Source organism: Aythya fuligula, chromosome 3, assembly GCF_009819795.1.
Source record: "Aythya fuligula isolate bAytFul2 chromosome 3, bAytFul2.pri, whole genome shotgun sequence".
In the NCBI taxonomy this organism is placed as follows: domain Eukaryota; kingdom Metazoa; phylum Chordata; class Aves; order Anseriformes; family Anatidae; genus Aythya; species Aythya fuligula.
In genome coordinates, this window is record NC_045561.1 from 56,744,339 (window position 1) to 56,762,153 (window position 17,815).

At 37.0% G+C, this 17,815-nt stretch overlaps 1 pseudogene; it reads left to right on the plus strand.

The window, feature by feature from the left end:
* Positions 1-16,153: 16,153 nt before the first annotated feature.
* LOC116487215 lies at positions 16,154-17,027 on the plus strand (annotated as a pseudogene).
* The last annotated feature ends 788 nt before the right edge of the window (positions 17,028-17,815 follow it).

Consider the following 17,815-nt stretch of genomic DNA (forward strand, 5'->3'; position numbering starts at 1 on the left):
GCAATTCTTGGCAATCCTAGCAAATCCCTCTCATAGTTGAAGTTGAGTATATTTGATATCTGGGTATTTATCATCCTTTTAAGAATGAAATAATTGGAACTTAAAATAAAGTAAAATATCCTGTTATATTTCTGAAAAGCACGATTCTCTGTTTCATCAGGAAAATCACCAAGAAAACAGCCACATCTTTATATACATATATACATGGACCATAACAGAATATATTATAAATTTGTTATGCATTTACACTTGGGCCATAAAAGAAAAAACATATGACATACTGTACACAGACATGCATATATATAAATTTACACTTTTTCATTTATATATATGTATATATACACATGTATATAACCATGTATATTAGTGTATATCTATACATACATAATATACATATATATAACATATTCTAGCATTAGACTTGTTTATATCCTAAAAGAGCAGTTTACACACACACACACACACACACACACACACAAAAGATTATTAATAAAAATAATCATTTTCTCCATTTCCTCTTCTTTTCACAAAATCTGACCACAGCAAAAATTAATAATAATAATAATAATAATAATAATAATAATAATAATAATAATAATAATGCTCCTTGTTGCTTTTCTAACCCTTCAAACAATACCAGTGATTTCCAAACACATGATTATTCTGGATAATTCACCATAATCTCAAAAATCCCAGATAGTTATTAAAGATAAATAAATAAATAAATAAATAAATAAATAAATAAATAAGACAAAATATTTATTAAACTTCAGAAATCATGACACTTTTCCTGAAGTCCTAAGATGCATTTGGCTCATATGCTTTCCTGCTTAAGAAAGAGGGTCTCCTCACAGAAACAGTATCCTCATTTGCAGGACTAAATAAAGGGGTATGTCTGAACTATGCATCAGAAGGTTACAGTGAACTAGCAAAAGAACTATAATAAAATACTGAAATAACACTGTTTTGTTTTTTTTTCATATTAAATCTGTCATGTGACAAATCTATTAAAAATGGCAGTTTTATCTTGAGATCAGTCAATGTGTGATGAAGCTATCTGTCTCTCTTTACACTCATCTCTGCCAAGAGTTCAACAGACTGCAGTTGTATGGCCTTCATTTCTTTCACTGCAAGAAATGAACATTTACTTGACTAAAGACAAGGTTTTATCAGAGGAGAGAAGACGATGCATTACACAGCGCCACATTCAGCAATCAGTGTCTTCTGAAAGCTTCTCTAATCGATGGCACTTCAGTGGAGAAATGTGAAACTTTAATAGACTCCCATTTGCAGTTTCACTCATAACTGAACTGGCATTTGACAGTAGATAATTTAGGTATAGGGCCACTCAGCAATAGCTAGGCTTGCCAAGCCTGATGTTCAAACTTAATCAGTTGCCACGGGTAGATAGCTGCACATTCTGTGGATCACAGACCTTCAGAGAATTCAGTAGTGCAGGATATCATTGCAGAGGGAGCTTGGCTGCTAAAGCATACTCATAGGCTGCTGTGGAGCCACTGCTCAGCAGGAGGGAAGGATTTTCCAGCCCAGAACAAAGCCCTGGTTGCAGAGCTGAGATGATGCCACAGCTCTGTGGCCATGATGGGCTCTGGCAAGCTGCCAACACCACATTCTCATGCAGATTTAGGCCTGTCAGTGTGTAGTGAACCTGAAATTGGTACAAGAAGTGCAAATGTGGGCCTCTTTTTGGAACAACTAGCCTCACCCACTCAACTGTTTGGAGAAATTAACTCTGAACTTTGATCATATGTCATAGTGAAGGAAAAAAAAGAAAAAGAAAAAAAAAGAAAAAAAAGATTAACTTTTTACTCTCTGATGGGGTAAAAATCAAAAATGTCTGTTATAGCCTCAGAGTACAGCACAATCCACTCTACACACTTTTGTAGATGTTGCCTGTGTAAATGCTTTCTGTGAAAGCACAGCTACACATTTCAAATCTATTTCATCTACTTTGTAAAGAAGGGAATTTTTAACAAGTGCCTATGGTAGAAACAGAAACAAGGAGACATACAACATGTTTCTTACATACAACAGAAACATTCAGCCAAAGGTGATCGAGGGATGAGCCAGTGACTCCCACATTCCCAGCATGGTTTTGATAAATTGGGGAAGAGTCAGAAGCAGAAACACAGCGTTTCAGGTAAAGAACTCCACAATACCGGCAGTACATATGTTATATTGCATCGTCACACTCAAATCTGTCAATCTTTACACAAATTGTTGGAGTAATTCTGCAAAGTTTAAGCAGATGAAGATTCCAGAAATAGCAAAGAGTATTACGAGGGGAAAAATTCCATTTTGAGTATAACTTTGTAGCTGAGTCTTCTGCACAGTATTTTCAAAACCTGCATGATTGGATATGGTTTATGGAGCTAGACATGGTTCATTAGACAAGTGTTCATAATGGCCTCCTGTTACATCTGCTGAAAGTAAAATGCTTTGATCTTGCATCCAGGAGCAGATTTTGAGACTGCCTACAATATCATGCATGCTGATGGCAATTTACCCTTAATTTTCCCATTCAGTTTGCACTGCAAAACAGCAGGGTGGTTGGCTTAACTCTAAATGCTGTAGTGTCAAAAAATCAACAGGAGCCACTGCCAGTATTCATGTGAATTTTTTCTCTTCAGATTTGAAACAGAAAGACTTTACATTTGTTTATTCCATAGCCAAGCAGATAGACAACTTTACTATCATATCATACTATCATGAGACTCCCAGACATTTATTAAAATCAATTGACTGGTTTATTCATCTTCAGCAATCAACTATATATGTATATAAATCTGTTAAGTCAAATTCCATATTAATTGAATACTGTATTAATTATTAATTACTTTCATAAGTATATTTGCTAATATTTATTGACACAAAACTTTTTCTTTTTTTTTTTTCTCTTAATGAAGCTGAAGATGTATGGCCATAGTTTAATTTTTTCACGTTTTGTTGTTCTTTTGTGTTTTGTTTTGTTTTTTTCTTTTAAGAATATAAATTCGGTTTGCTGAAAAAAAAAAAATTCTTCTTATTTGCTTCTAAATTCATATGTTAGTCTAGAATCAGAAAACCCAAGAGTTTTTGTTTGTTTGTTTGTTTGTTTGTTTTTGCTGTATAAATCAGATATTTTCATGTACCTGGTGTATTACATGTTCAAAATGGGAAACAAATCATTGGTCCAAAAGGTCTCAAGACACAGTGAACCTGATTCAATACATTTCTTCAGAAAATAAAAGTGGTGTGTATCTATATGTGCGTGTGTGTATATATATTAGTCGAGCCAGAAGAATTTTCTGCTTGAGAACTGAAATTCCCATGGAGTGATATTAACCATAAATAAATGTCACTTTTATTGTTTATTTCATCAAAATGAGGATTTCACTCTCTTTTCATGGCTTCCAGTCTCTCAGTAATACAGACCTTCAAACTTAATCTCAGCCAAAGGCTGCTGCTTCTGCTTCACAGCAACAGATTCTCTCAATATTCCTTATTTGCAGAGGGGATTCAGCTACACATTTTCTCCTCTATTCTTACTAGGATGAACTGTGAATTATTTATCTATACAAAAATGTGACAGCCACTTAAAAATACATGGAAAGAAAATCCACCTCGACAGTAATTTATTATCCAGATGCAGCTCCAGAGCAAAGGGTAGGTGGCATAGTTTTACTAAATGAGTCAAAGAACTATTCTGTAAAATATACCTTGAAGTGGCAAGTACTGAAACATAGAATATAAACCTAAAATATTCTTTAAATATTTCTTGATGGTTTGATGAGAAATAAATTGAAATAGAAAGAATCAGGACACTGGTTGGCAGAGTCCCTTGGGAGGTGGTTCTGAAGGGCAGAGGAGTCCAGGAAGGCTGGGCGTTCTTCAAGAGGGAAATATTAATGGCACAGGAACGGTTTGTCCCCACGTGCCCAAAGTGAACGGTTTGTCCCCACGTGTCCCCACGTGTCCCCACGTCCCCCCTAAGTGAAGGCTGAATATGAGCCAGCAGTGTGCTCAGGTGGCCAAGAAGGCCAACAACATCCTGGCTTGTATACGAAGCAGTGTGGTCAGCAGGGCTAGGGAAATGATCGTCCCCCTGTACTCGTCTCTGGTGAGGCCGCACCTCGAGTACTGTGTTCAGTTTTGGGCCCCTCGCTACAAGGACATGGAGGTGCTTGAGCGAGTCCAGAGAAGGGCTATGAAGCTGGTGAGGGGCCTGGAGAACAAGTCCTATGAGGAGCGGCTGAGGGAGCTGGGCTTGTTCAGCCTGGAGAAAAGGTGACTCAGGGACGACCTTATCGCTCTCTACAGGTACCTTAAAGGAGGCTGTAGTGAGGTGGGGGTTGGTCTGTTCTCCCACGTGCCTGGTGACAGGACGAGGGGGAATGGGCTTAAGTTGCGCCAGGGGAGTTTTAGGTTGGATCTTAGGAAGAACTTCTTTACCGAAAGAGTTAGACATTGGAACAGGCTGCCCAGGGAAGTGGTGGAGTCACCATCCCTGGAAGTCTTTAAAAGACGTTTAGATGTAGATCTTAGGGATATGGTTTAGTGGGGACTGCTAGTGTTAGGTCAGAGGTTGGACTCGATGATCTTGAGGTCTCTTCCAACCTAGAAATTCTGTGATTCTGTGAATAACAAAATCCTTTTAAAAAGCCTTTCTGCTTAATTCCTCCCCCCCCTCCCCCTCCCCCCCCCCCCACTGGATTGTCTTATTCTCCTATACAACACCTAGGTAAAAATCTGAACAGTTAAGCCATGTTTTTCTGAGAACAGCATTGCTCATAAATTGATTCTTAGATTATTAATTATATTCTTCTCTTTTATGTCTACATACATTGTTTCTTCTTGTTGTCATAAAAATAAAAATAAAAAATATAACCAAATTTTATACATTGCATTTTAATGAGGTACCAAATCTAACTAATGACAAACATCATCACCCCTGTGATGCATTTCACAAACATAAAAAGTGAGCATTTAAGTAGGTCTTAAAATGAAATCCTGGATTTGGGAAAGATCACTCAGCACATGACCAATGTCATTCATTTCAGTACTGCTGGAAGATAATCACAAACTAAAATGATATATAGAAGCAATGAACTTGTGATTACAACATATCAGGAACCCAAATCTTACTTTTAAATGCTTTTAAATTCCCCCTGAGTTTATGAGCTCTTAGGCTACCAACAGATGTTGGATGCATCTCACTTCATGTAGGTGTCTAAAAGTTAGTACTCTGAATCTAGCCTAGTTATCCAAGAATATCTTCATCAAATTCTTCCTTTCTTGGGGATAAATTTACATTTCCAAAAGGCAATTGATCTCATACAGAGATAGATGATTAAGACTGGGGAGATGCCTTGTCATCTCTAAGTGTCTCTCCGCAGACTGGAAAGGGTGGATAGAGTAGACTTCAGGGGGTTATTTTTCAACAAATAAAGTGAGATGAATTCCCCTGTCACTGAACATGCACTGCTACTTAAAAAGTCCTTAGGCATGAGCTTAGGTAATAACATTGAAAATGTATAATTACAGTGGAATGGAATACTTTGACCTTAAGAGTATTCTTGCCAAAATATTATTATTTTCCAACCCAAAATGTTTTACAGATCTGTATCAGGTTTCTACTTCTGACTAATTATGTAGTTGTTATTACATGCTACATAAGTATATAGCCAGTCCCCCACCAGTGTCTGATTTTCAAATGTCCATCTCTCCCGTAGCTCAGTCAATGATGTCTGATCCTTCTTAGCCTAACTAAGACAACAGCACAATACCTCCAGAGACTTGAATCAGTGTCCAGAAATGACAAATCCTTTCATTGGATAAGGCAGAAGTTGGTGGTCATCTAGGTTCCTCATTGGGTTTAGCGAAATATTTGAACTTGGATAGTGGGTCCCAGCCAAGTGTCTCACCTCAGGAATCAGACAATGAAAATAAGCAAAAGCCAGCTACCACAGTGTATAAGATGGTAAAGAAAGATGGTATGGAAAGAAACCTCCATAAAACAGGTCTTTAAAAAATGATATTATTACTAAACTACAGTGTAAGTCATAAAAATTCGGTTATATTTTTGTCACTGTCTTGAATTTTGCTTAAAAAGCCCACTGCTGTTTCCACTTGCCTGAGCTTGTGTACGTGTTATGCAACTGTACTCCACAGAAAATGTGAATCTTTGACAGCTCTCAGTATGAGACCCGAACTCTAACAAATTAAATTAATTAATAATAATAATAATAATAATAATAATAATAATAATAATGATAAATCCTTAGCTGGGAGATCAGCAGTGTTAAGTCAGGATAATTTCCTAAATGCATGCAGTGTATGACCCTGCAGTTGTGATGTGCTGATATCAGTGCTGATGATATCAGCAGTGTTAAGTGTTAAGAGAGCAGTGTTAAGCCTATCTGCTTGAGAATAAGATTGATGGATCTAGAATCTGTACTTGGTTTTGGCAGCTGTGAAAGTCAGATTGCCAATGTTACACAGAAATGAAAATTGGTAGGGAATCAAAATTATTTCAGACACACTGAGGTTACAGGAAACATGATTACGAAATCATAAAACAATGAAAAGAGCAATCAGCTGCAGGTACAATTCTTAAAAATGCTTCTAACACATCTATTAAAACTAAATATTATGTTTTCTGCTATATCTGATTCTGTGATTCTGTGATCTAGCCTATTAATAAAGATAAATTTATGTTAATATGCAGAAATGTAATATAGTTCAAGATGTTTCTGTGACTTTGATTTTTAAAAAAATAGTGTAGTTTTGCACTTTTGCAAACTAAATTGTGTAGCATTTTGCTATAAAATTCACAAGCACAAGCTGCATGATGAGTGATATTTAATAATCTGTTTTACTGTATAAAACACAACATTTGGTGTAAATGATAATAAACAACCTATTTTTTAAATAATTATTTCAGTTTCAGTAAGCAAGTTCCTACTAAAGTTCCAGTTCTACTCTGTCACTTTATTTTGTCTGGATCACCAGATAATGTTTGAGGTTTTGGAAAGGTTAAAATTAAAGAAGTTATAGCTTATCATTATAATAAGCTAAACGAAATGTGAGAAGCTGGTTACTTCATTCCCATATGTCTGCTGAATTTCTCCTTGTGGAAACATAATGACATTGATAAATATAATTCTTTCCTTTTTTTTTTTTTTCAAACTTTCAAGCACACATTTATTTAACCAAGCACTAACTATATTTCAAAAGGCCTGAAGATGTTAATTTTCTCATTATTACCACAACTATTTACTGGTCATAATAATGTGGTGTGTTTTTACAGTCTAGTTAGAAGAACACAGCCATAAAATTTCATTATATTTATAAGCAGTGTCATACATGTAAGGTGTAGTCATCTGGATGATTAGACAAGACAAACTAAGCTCAGCATGTAATTTATACTCCTGGGTATATGGTCAGATGGTGAACTCAGAAAATTCTTCATACTACTTTCTGAACACTTAGAAGAAAACAGGAGGCAAAGATGTCTTGCTTGAACTTGATAAATAGAAAGGTTAGTAGTGTCTGATTTTTTTTAGAGAAGAGTACCAAGGTTTTCAAGGGTAACTAATTGTTTCATATGCCCAGTAAAATATTTACTTAATAACAATGGCACTGTGTGATTAGTTTCAGTTCTTTGATTTGTCAGGATTTTAATCCTTAAACCATAAATTATGCTGGAATTAACTCAGGAAAATTGAATCATTTTCAATGTTAAAATAAGAGTATGAAATTCAAATCCACCATTTTCTTCAACACTGTTCTAAACTGCTGTATATGTAATTTTGAATGTCATAATGTTTGTTTTTCAACAAGTAGGAAGTCTTTACATCTTATATCTGTCCATGTGCAAAATGAGATTTTGAGCATTAAAATACATTATTTGTACATTTGATTTTTTTTTTTTTTTTTTTCTGGCCAGCACTCACCTCATATTTACATTTTTTTACAGTATTATAAAAACAAACACACAAGTAAATAGAAAACTGGAAACATGCCTTTTTCTTTTTTTTTCTTTGTCGTTGGTAGGACATTGTCCTACTTTGCCAAGTTTATGATACTAACCTTGTACTGCTGGTTCACTGCATGTTCCCAAATTAATAGAGTTACAGGATAAAAATGGAATTCCTGAATATGCCATAATGCTAAAGAATACATCTTTTTTTAAGTTTTTGTAATGAATTTTCTAAAATTAAAAGACAACACAATTTTCTGAACAATGAGGTTTGTATTAGATCTACAATTTAAACCATTGTAGGTTTTTGCCACATTTTTCTGAGGTTTGTTACTTTTTAAACTGATTTGCATGTATCATGAAAGTTACCCAGATATTCAGATGAATACCTTATTTTGGTTTTCAAACACATACACAAACACACAAAGCAAGACTATGCTATGTGCATAGGGAAGGAGAGGGGAATAGACTCAGTTATACATTATGCTTCATATATAAAAGAATTATATTTATACAGAGAAAACAAAAGTCAATTTTAAAAATAAAGGAATATATATGCCATATAAGTGAGTATTAAATGCCTTTCTGCACTGTGAAACATTGGTAAAGATTAATAAGACCAGGGAAATGAGACACTCTAAATGAGGCACTCTAGGAAAGGAAGAAAGACACTCAGCTTCAGCAAAGACAGAAAGTGAACATGAAGTTCTTCTAACATATATTGAACAGTTCTTAGTGTCTAACACTAGGAAATAGAAACAACATTACACAGTACTTACTACCTCTTGCATTTTTTCTCTGAAATTTCCACATAGTTTTGCTAATCTCTTCCCAGAATTTATAAACCGTTTATTCTGCATTCTAAAAACCTCCTGAGAAATATCTTTTTTTATAAAATTTAGATGGACTAAAATTTGGATTGTAACTATTTTTCTAGCTGGGATCAAAGCCTCATATAAGCCTATACAGGTCCACCAGGTGTTATGGTCTTGTTTATAACAGACACCTTTGGGCAGTGTTGCATCACACAGTCACAGAAGACTTGGAAAACTTGGACTTTTTCCACTCTTAGTAATGGGAACCTTGAATTATTGTTATATATCAATTCATATCTGAGGAATCATAGAATCATTAAGTTTGGAAAAGACCTTCAAAATCATCTGGTCCAACCATCACCCTACTTCCAATGTCACCCATTAAACCATGTCCCTAAGCACCAGGTCCAACCTTTCCTTGAACATCCCCAAGATGGGGGGATGTTCACACTCCACCACTTCCCTGGACAACCCATTCCAATGCCTGACTCCTCTTTCTGAGAAGAAATGTCTCCTAATTTCCAACCTAAACCTCCCTTGGCGCAAAGTGAATAGTGCATGATATAGATTTGTCAACAGGACTTTTTGTTTTCTTACACAGTTAGGGTCTAAAGCTTCATTTAGAACTTCATGAATGAGCTTACAGCTTCACATGTGGTAAGCTTACCAGAACAGGTGGAGAAGGATAGTGGAAATGGGAAAGAACAAAAGAATGACCATTTTGCATAGATTCTCAAAACAGCAAATAGGGGTAGGTATTCTAGAAAAAGAACTCAAAGTGGTAACATTGTCATCTGTGATATAAATAATTGAGCATGGTCTCTCAGATTACAGCTGAATGTTCTCTAGTTCTCCACCAAAAGGATGAAGAAGATTCTGTCATTCCCTGCATACTGACAGAACCTGGGTTGCAGAGGAAATTAATATGTAAAAATAAATAAATGAATAAAACACACATTGAGGTGGTATATAAATAAATTTGCTTTTTATATGCAATCACATTTATCTGTAATGTGAATCAAAATCCAATTTCTGAAAGATCTTTCCAAGTTCCACAGATTAGAGTTAACATTGAGAACTATACGGAAATGCAGAATTTCTGGGACATGCAAATATGTCTGTAAAATGAGTACTCCTGAAGGTTAGAGGGTTGATTCATATTTCTAAAATCTTGAAAATGTTGTTATAATAAGACAATATAGAACTCAAAAAAAAAAAAAAAAAAAAAAAAAGTGGTAATTAAAAACAGTTACAGTCATGTAAACTCCATGTATTTTCTGATTTCTTTAGATCCTTTGTTCCTTCACTTTATTTAATTTATTTATATATGAAAAAAGGAAAAGGAATCGAGGAAGAATTTGGAATTACTAAACGAACTATTAATTACAGTTGAGGGGAAAAAAATTATCATGCCATACTTGATCTAAAACCTAAAAGTAAGTTCTGGCTATGATGGAGATGGGTCAGGGATTGCGAAATGATGAGAAAACATTAAGGAGACCTGAGACTATTCCAATATTCTATCCCTCGCCAGAATAAATAGAAGACCCAAGTGCACCAGTATAATAAAAAAAATGTAGTTTTAGGAGGCTCCACAGTTCAAATGACAATTCAATTTACATTTCTGGGTACAATTAAACCTCAAATAAGGTAAGAGTTAAAAAAGTAAAAAAATAAATAAAATAAAAGAATAAATAAATCGTAATGAGATCTGACAGGAACTGAGTATTCAGTTCGGTATCTGAGGAACTGAGTCTTCTTACTGGAGAGACAAATACATGGAGCTATGTCCAAGCATAACCTTCCCAGTGGCCCTCAACCCAAAATGTCACTTGATAATCTCAGGATTCAAGCCACATTTTCTTAGTGTGTTTCACAGCAACTGATCCTGAGGACTAGTCATGCCTCAGGTAATGCCTAGCACATGTAGTTCTAGACAGCTATACAGAAATACTTGTAGCTAGTGAACAAATAGCTTTTGTGTATGGGAATGCCTATAAGAATCTCTGTAGTAAAAAATGCAAGAGAGAAACAGCAGGACAGGAAGAATGATCACTAACACAGGGCACTGGAATCCATACTGAAATATTTGGAATTTACCAAATAAATATTATGAAGAAACTAATGTTGAGAAGACAAAGGAACTGAAGGGGTCTTGATTTTCTTTATCTATTCATGATTGTCTGTTTAGGGTAAGGAAAGAGCTGATACAGGCTGGGGTTTACTAAAATCTTCATTCAATTTTCCTTGTTAATTAAGAAAAATCAAGGAAGAGATATACAAGCTCTATTTGATTAGAAGTATTTATGCAACTTTCTGTCCTAACAGATTGCATTTCAAAGTCACCCACAATGTCACAAGTGCTTTAAAGTAGCTCTCTCCTGATCTTTTAGATTCAATTATTCACACATTTTTTTTTTTTAATTTTTTTTTTTGGATATGCTAACATCATGTCACATGCAGAGTCTGTCTCATATTTGTCCAACACAGTTTATAAGACAAGACTTTAACCTGGGACACTTAAGCAGTTGTGCTCTGCTTTTATACAGCAGCCAGACACTCAAGCTGTCATCTCCATTAACATCAATTCTCTTTTGTTCCTGAATCTCAACATCTTTCAGCAGAATGTACACCTCCCAGTGCCCTCCACAGAAAAACAACTTTGCGTTAGATCATCAGGCAGATTAGTGCTTTCAGGACTAGATCCTACTCAATATCCTCTACACCTTTCACTCCTTTCATCATATTAAAACATTTGTGGGTAATTCTTCCTCTGTATGAAACAGGTGAGCAAAGTTTCATATAGAGGAACATTTAAATCCTATAAATATCAGATACAAACCCACATAAAAAGATCTGATTTTCACTGCATAAATTTTAAATTGATGTCTAGCATTTATGCTTCCACCCAACCCTCATTCTCTTGAAAACAGCTCCTCTGTCACTATAATTATTTTTTCCATTATATTAATATCTCCATGGTACATTGCTTGTTCGTGTCATATTCTTCAGTGCCACATATACCACGGTTGTGATTTTAGGAGGTCAAGTAGATTAGGTTTGGGCCATAATTTCCATCCTCTAATCAGACATATAAATTAGCAATGAACTGCACTGACACACTCACAGTAATTTATTTCCATTTCTGTTGTGTATGTACTCTGTTAAGTATGTATTCAGAGTAGTAGGTCCAAAATTTGACTTAGATATAATTGAAGATAGAAGTTAACTTACAGGTAAATTGGTTTTAACATTCAAATTTCTCTATGATAGCTATGATACTTTATTTTTATTTATTTATTCATTCATTCATTCATTCATTTATTTATTTTCCTGTAAAAGGTACCTGTCTCAGATAGCTGTAGGATAATTAATACTGAGTATTTACTTTAGAATGACAAAAGTCACAGAGCCTTTTTTTTTCCTTTTTTTTTTTTTTCTTTCACTTTTAAGACATGAACACCAGCCATGGGCTAACTTGCTTATTTTTAACTGCATTCCTTTACTATATAAAATGAAAATAAGAAGTAAGAAGACTTTGCAACATCACCCTAAGTCTGGCAACAAATTCTAAACTGAGATCTTTCTAGTGTAAATTAGCATAATTCTCTTTTTGTTTACTTAAACTTGCTGACATTTATGCCTCCAGCTTTTTAATGTTCCAGAGGTGATTCTCAGAGCTGCAGCATATCGCAGCCTTTACCAGTGCACCTGGGTTCAAGTCAGAGAGAGAGAAGATAGTCAGCAGCTCTTTAAATCAGACCATTATATTAAAGCCATTCAAGAGATGTACCCTTTTATCTCAAGTTATATCTCAAATATTTCATTTGGGGTCCTTTTTTTTTTTTTTTTTGGTCATTCAGGCAATTAGATATTTTTTTTCCTTTTTCTTGAAAACAAACCCGGTCACTTGGAGTTCATGCAAAATATTTTGTTCAGTCTTAAGCATATTTTATTTTGATATATTTGAAATAAAAAGCAAAGAAGCCACATTTCAGATAGCAACATGTATCATGATTTTACATTTTTATCTAATAATCCTGTGCTCAGAGAATTCAGTTAAAAGTATTAAATGCACAGGACCAAGACCTTTCTTGTGCAGGGATCTGACCATTTACAGCACACAGAGTTTACTAAAAGCAGTACCATATATTTTGGTAGATGTAGCTCTTCCTCAGACTTTTCTGTCAGACCCATGATATTCTGTACAGACTATTTAAATATTCATTGGACAAGAGCAAAGCATAAAAATGACTATGTGGCCTGCTTTTTCAGGTGTTCTTCTGGGCAGGATACATTAATTCAAATCCTTTCTCTGAGTCAGACAAAAATAGAACCGCTATTTCACCGTGTTCCAATGCCTTACTTGTGGGGAAAAATGACTTTGACTACCTGGATTTTTATGGCAAATGCTTATAAGCTGTCTTCACATTTCAGAATGCTCTGTCACTCTTAGTTGGTACAATCACAATTTGGTATATTTGATTCTGAGTTGTGTTTCCCAGTGAATGACTGATTTTTTGACAATGTAATATCCAGCTATAATGGATATTCTTTATAAAATACACATACTGAAAAGAAAAGAAAAGAAAAGAAAAGAAAAGAAAAGAAAAGAAAAGAAAAGAAAAGAAAAGAAAAGAAAAGAAAAGAAAAGAAAAGAAAAGAAAGAAAAGAAAAGAACAATTAGTGAAAAAGCTACCCCCACTTACCAGACAATATCAGAACTTGAGAACACTACAGCATTTCTCACTTTATTCAATTAGTACTTTGATTTTATTTTTCTTTTCTCTCCTCCTCCTCCCCCTCCCCCCCAAATGGCATTTTAAAGAAATGTCAGAAAGAAAGTGTTTGCCTCATCATATCCAACATTGATTCTATTTCAAAGGAAGACTTTATTTCATAACCATCTGCAAAGAAGGGAAGCCATGTATTTTTTGTCATTTTGACTAATTTTTCTGAATAATTTAAGAAAATCATCTCTATTTGTGTTCACACTGCACCTAACACAATAGAACTATGCTGCTGCAATGAAAATCAGTCTGTAATCTCTGGTACAATAAACATATGCTATGGGGAAAAATCTACTTTAAAATATCTATCATAGAAGCACTAGAAAGCGAGCAAAGTCAATAACAGATGGAAGATATTCTGCTTTACCAGAATACTGGTAAAGTCCTATCATTCAATAGGACTGAATGATAGAGTGGCTTAAGTTGGAAGGGACCTCATAGATCATCTAGTTCCAACTCCCCTGCCATAGGCAGTGATGCCACCCACTAGATTAGGTTGCTAAGGGCGTTATCTAACCTTGTCTTGATCATCTCCAGGGATGGGACATCCACAACCACTCTGTTTCAGTGCCTCACCACGCTCTGAGTAAAGAAATTCCTCCTAACCTCTAAGTCTCCTCTCTTTCTGTTTAAAACTATTCCCTCTCATCCTGTCATTATCCAATTGAGCAAAGAGTTGCTCCCCATCTTTTTTATAAGTCCACTTTTAAGTACTGAAAGGTTGCAATGAGGACACCCAGAGCCTTCTGTTCTGTAGGCTGAACAGCCCCAGCTCTCTTAGCCTTTTCTAAAGTCCTACTTGCGGTCTTGAAGACTCCTGAAGGCAGGCCTTCCTGGGAGCCACTAGGAAGGAAAAGTCTCTCTTCTGGAGCAGTTAACCCATTGGGTGAGCAGTTGTGAGAATGACCAAACTTCTGACATGAAGGTGTTTAAACATTTTTGTAAGAATGGCGAAGGACTGTTGAATAGGTCCTTTGGTACTCTAGTGCCTTAGCCATCAACATCAACCACATAGGTGTCCTGGTTTCAGTTAGAACAGAGTTAATTTTTTTCCTAGTAGCTGGTAGAATGCTATGTTTTGGCTTAGGATGAGAAGAGTGCTGATAACACCCCGATGGTTTAATTGTTGCAGAGCAGTGCTTATATTGAGCCAAGGACATCTCAGCTTCTGGCTCTGTCCTGCCAACGGGCAGGCTGGGGGTGCAGCAAGAGCTGGGAGGGGACAGACCCAGGACAGCTGGCCCAAACTAGCCAAAGGGGTATTCCATACCATCTGACATCATGCTAAACAATATTTAGGGGTGGCTAGCCGGGGGAGGGGGCTGGACTGCTCAGGGTTAGGCTGGGCATCGGTCAGCGGGTGGTGAGCAATTGCATTGTGCATCACTTATTTGTACACATTACTAGTAGTAGTACTATTATCAACATTGTTATTATTATTATTATTATTATTGTTATTATTATCTTCCTGTCTTATTAAACTGTCTTTATCTCAACTCACGGGCTTCACTTTCCCGTTTCTCTCCCCCATCCCAGAGAGGGAGGGGGGAGGGTGAGCGAACGGCTGTGTGGTGTTTAGCTGCCGGCCAGGTTAAACCACGACAATAGGAAAGGACACACAAATGAGGATGGTCTTCTTTGCTTTATCATTGGACTCATCACTGCTCTTTCTGACTAGCTACTGGAGTTTTACTTCTCTCTTTTCTCTCTTTTCTCTTTTTTCAATCTTATTTTTTCTCTATTCTCTTCCTCTTCTCTTGCTCCTGCCTAACTATCGGCAACCTGGCACTTATAGGGACCCCATTCCTAGCCGGATTCTACTCAAAAGATCTCATCATTGAAAGCCTAAATACATCCTACCTAAACACTTGGGCCCTATCACTGACCCTCCTAGCCACAGCATTCACTGCAACCTACAGCATCCGCATAACCCTACTAGTTCAAGCCAGACAAACCCGCATCCCCCCAATAATACCAGTAAACGAAAACAACCCACTAATCACTGACCCCCTAACTCGACTCGCCCTCAGCAGCATCATAGCAGGAATACTAATCACCTCCTTCATCACGCCAGCCAAAACACCCCCAATAACTATACCCCTCATCACTAAAACTGCTGCCATCCTAGTAACAATCCTAGGGGTCATCCTAGCCCTTGAGCTCTCAAACATAACACACACCTTTACTCACCCCAAACCAAACCACCTCATAAACTTTTCCTCCCTATTAGGATACTTTAACCCCTTAGTCCACCGATTCTGCTCCAAAGCTCTACTAGAAAAGGGCCAAAACATTGCCTTACACCTAATCGACCTCTCCTGGCTCAAAAAAATAGGACCAGAGGGCCTTGCCGAACTGCAAGTGGCCGCAAGCAAGGCTGCAACCCTAGCACACACAGGACTTATCAAAACCTACTTAGGATCCTTCGCCCTATCTATTCTAGTAATGATCTTAACCACACAGACCCTCTAATGGCCCCCAACATCCGCAAATCCCACCCCCTACTAAAAATAATCAACAACTCCCTGATCGACCTGCCCGCACCCTCTAACATCTCCGCCTGATGAAACTTCGGGTCTCTACTCGCCATCTGCCTAGGTACGCAAATTCTAACAGGCCTCCTGCTAGCCATACACTATACTGCAGACACCTCCCTCACCTTCTCCTCAGTCGCCAACACGTGCCGGAACGTCCAATACGGCTGACTCATCCGCAACCTACATGCCAACGGCGCCTCATTCTTCTTCATCTGCATCTACTTACACATCGGACGAGGCTTCTACTATGGCTCCTACCTGTACAAAGAAACCTGAAACACAGGGGTGATCCTCCTGCTCACTCTCATAGCAACTGCCTTCGTAGGCTACGTCCTGCCATGAGGACAGATATCATTCTGAGGGGCCACCGTAATCACCAACCTATTCTCAGCCCTCCCGTACATCGGACAAACTCTAGTAGAATGAGCCTGAGGGGGATTCTCGGTAGACAACCCCACCCTAACCCGATTCTTCGCTATCCACTTCCTACTGCCCTTCCTAATCGCAGGGATCACCCTAGTCCACCTAACCTTCCTACACGAATCAGGCTCAAACAACCCCCTAGGCATTGTATCAGACTGCGACAAAATCCCATTCCACCCCTACTTCTCCTTCAAAGATATCCTGGGGTTTATCCTCATGCTCACGCCCCTAATAGCACTAGCCCTATTCTCACCAAACCTCCTAGGGGACCCAGAAAACTTTACCCCAGCGAACCCACTAGTAACCCCATCCCACATCAAACCAGAGTGATACTTCCTATTCGCCTACGCCATCCTGCGATCAATCCCGAACAAACTAGGGGGCGTCCTAGCATTAGCCGCCTCAGTACTAATCCTGTTCTTAATTCCCTTCCTCCACAAGTCGAAGCAGCGAACAATAACATTCCGACCACTTTCCCAACTCCTATTCTGAACCCTAGTAGCCAACCTCCTAATCCTCACATGAGTGGGGAGCCAACCCATTGGATTCTCTTTCTCCCTTCCTCTCTTGCTCCCTCCATCTCCCTCTTTGTAACTTTTACCATTAACAGTCCTTGTGTGCCATCAGCTATGAGTCTTGCTAATATCTCTCTGTACAGGTGAATCTGTCCCAGTATCATTTGTGTAACAGGATCTGCGATTAGGATAGTAAAAGTGACAAAGAACATGGTGGATTAAAGATAAAAAATAATTCTGCATAGCAATGGAGAAAGATCTGGAGAGACGATTGAAGAATGCTAGTGAACTCTCAGAAGAGAACATTCAGAAACTAGAAATGAAGAAACAAATTCTCAAAGTATATTTCACAGGCAGTATAAGAAATCCTGACATTGTGAAGGCAATAGCAAAAGATACCAATTTACTACTGCCCAACTCCCTATGTTAGCAATGTATTTGATTATTTTCTTTACCATCCATGTGCACTGCACTGGTTTTTTTGTTTTGTTTTGTATTATTACTATTATTATTTTTGGATAAATTTCTTAAATGAATCCTGAAGAAAGGATCTGGTACTTATCCATTTGATCATCGGTATAAAAATGACTACAGGTAACATCTCAGTTTCCATTCAAATTTTATTTCTTTTGCTATCCATCTGAATGATTTTAAATAAAGAAGCAGTAAAATGAGCTAGATATTGATATGTTTCATTTTCTATTTTCAGGTTTCATATATGAGACTTAAGTCTCAAAATCTGAAAGAAGAATAG